Source organism: Myotis davidii, unplaced genomic scaffold, assembly GCF_000327345.1.
Source record: "Myotis davidii unplaced genomic scaffold, ASM32734v1 scaffold265, whole genome shotgun sequence".
NCBI classification, from domain to species: domain Eukaryota; kingdom Metazoa; phylum Chordata; class Mammalia; order Chiroptera; family Vespertilionidae; genus Myotis; species Myotis davidii.
Genome location: NW_006296627.1, coordinates 3482497 through 3484886, shown reverse-complemented (window position 1 = coordinate 3484886; position 2390 = coordinate 3482497). Strand labels below are relative to the sequence as shown.

General features: G+C 58.2%; 1 protein-coding gene across 2 annotated transcripts in view; it reads right to left on the bottom strand.

The window, feature by feature from the left end:
- SLC35C1 (solute carrier family 35 (GDP-fucose transporter), member C1) overlaps positions 1 to 1028 on the bottom strand; it is a 7666-nt gene extending 6638 nt beyond the window's left edge. Inside the window, exon 1 of one of the 2 annotated variants that reach the window (XM_015569516.1) lies at positions 811 to 1028. The gene's annotated coding sequence lies outside the window, so the exon portion shown is untranslated. The other variant, XM_015569517.1, reaches the window with a different exon arrangement.
- Positions 1029 to 2390: the final 1362 nt, after the last annotated feature.

Sequence of the window (2390 nt, the reverse complement as noted above, 5' to 3'; positions counted from 1 at the left end):
GGGGGCGTGGGGGGGGCGGAGAGGCTGGGGGCGGGGTCCGAGGGGCGCTGGGGGAGGCCGGGCAGTCCCGGCCCACAGCCCGCGGTTTTCCCGGCGCCGGTTCCGGCTCAGCCCGGGAGCTCGCCCAAGTCAGAGGCCGCGCCCCCCGGCGAGGCGGGCCCAGGACTCACTTCCGCCTCTTCCTTAAAGAGCCCGCACCCGCGTGGCACTCTTAAAGCCGCAGCCCCAGAGAGTCAGCGTCTGGCTCGCGTCGGGGCCCCGGCCGCCACCCAGCTCTCGGTAGCCTCGGAAGGTTGTTCTGGGTGTTGGAGCCTCGCCTCCTTCCTGCAACCCTCCCTGGCTCCGTCGCCTCCTAAGGCTAACAGCCCGACTCGGCCCATCGCCCCAGATCCCCAGGCAGACGGCGCTCCCTCCTCCCCAGCCTTGGCACCCCTCGCTTCCCTCCACGTCGAGACACCCCCGCCCCCGTTGGCCCTGCGTCCTTTACTTAGTCCCAGCTCACTCTGGCCAATCCTCTTTGCAGTTCCCTCCTTCCCCCCACGTTCCCCGTCCCCAGGCCTCTCCCAGACCCGAGATTCTCTGCAGCGCTCCCAGACCCCGGTTGCCATGACGCCCTATAGGACCTCAATCTGTCGGCCGGTCTCCCCCATTCCAGACCCGCGGGTGGTCGGATCCGAGCCTCAAGGCTTCGCCCTCTTCCCTGGCTCCTTCCCCCTTGCAAAATCCTCCTCCCCATGCCGGCCGGGCCCAGCCTGCAAGCTCCGGCCCCAGGGCTGGCGTTCCCGGGCCCCTAAAGCGACCCGCACTCACCTCGCTCTCCGCACTCACTGGCGATCCGTGCCCCCTGCGCCGCACCTGCAGCACCTCGCCCGCCAGCGCACCCAGGGCCGTGCCCGCCAAAGACAACTTCCTGTTCCCAGCCCCGGGCGCGGGCGGTGCCCTGGCCTCACGGCCCGCTTCCCACTTGAGGCCCTGGGGTGGCGGTGGGGCCCCGGGTCAATCCAGTGGGAACAATTACCCTGCTCTTTCCAAGGCCATCCCAGTCCCGGGTATCTCGCCCCAGCCAGTGGCCCGGAATCCCCCCTCCGGTTACCGCAGCTGGCAGGTCCCAGGATCCGGCTGCATCCTCGGCCCCTTGCTCACCGGCCTGGGCTTCCAGGAGTTCGAGTAACGGCTCGGCTCGGATTCTCTCGATGCAGGGCGGGGAGGGTCCTCCGCCCCCTCCCAGGACCGTCACTCTCCACACAGGCGCATGGACTGACTTCTCCCTGGTTCCCGCTCAAGCACCAACCTTGGGCGGCTCACTTCTGAGTCTCATTATTATACACCGTTGGGTTGGACTATACCAGTGAGTCTCAAACTCCTTACTCAAAATTCTAGCTAGTATGGTTGAAAATAGGGAGTATATTTCAACCACCATTTAATTGATGTTACAGAAGACCAGAGAAAAACCAAGCAACTCCCAGAGAAATGGAGTTACACTGTTTATTATGCCCTCGGGCCCAGAGAAAGAGTTCAAATTCTGAGCAAAAACATGGAGGAAGCCCTCCCCTTTTATATCTTTCCAGCCCTATGTCTCCCAAATAAGGGTTTTCTGGTCCTCTTTGCAAATTCTTAAAGAGCCCCATGTGCTGAGGCAGAGGTTCTCAACCTGTGGGTCGCGACCCCTTTGGAGGTCGAAGGACCCTTTCACAGGGGTCGCCTAAGACCATCCTGCATATCAGATATTTACATGACGATTCATAACAGTAGCAACGTTACAGTTATGAAGTAGCAACGAAAGTAATGTTATGGTTGGGTCACAACATGAGGAACTGTATTTAAAGGGCCAGAAGGTTGAGAACCACTGTGCTGAGGCCTTGAGACCACAATTAAAGGCCTCGCCTGGTGCCAGTACTGATAATTCCTCCTGGGGATGGTTTATGGTCTCTCTAAAATGGGAGTAAACAGATCTTGCAGGAGCAGACAATTAAAGGGGCAGTGCATTAGGTTAATGGCACAGATTCAGATTGCTAGCCCCCTAAAAATGTCTCATTTTCGCCATCAGAACCATTTAATTTACTGGTGAGGTATCCGAGGTTTGCTTTAAAATACTCAGAATAGTCACCAAAGGGAAAACAAAACGGTCAATGAAACAAGATAGGCAAAGTGTTGATAATTGCTGAACCTGGGCATAGGTACCTGGGGGTCATTGGAAGAGTTTTCTTACTTTTCCAAGGTAAAAGGTAAAACCTATGAAGTACATTTAAAGTTTCACATGCTAACTACATAAACGCTCACCTGAGCTTAACACAGCCCTGGTGGGCGATAGGAAACTGGGAGGGGTTATGGGAAATCAGTTCCATCCAGCAGTCCCTGGGCAGGTGCAAGCTCCCCAGGGAGCTCTGCCC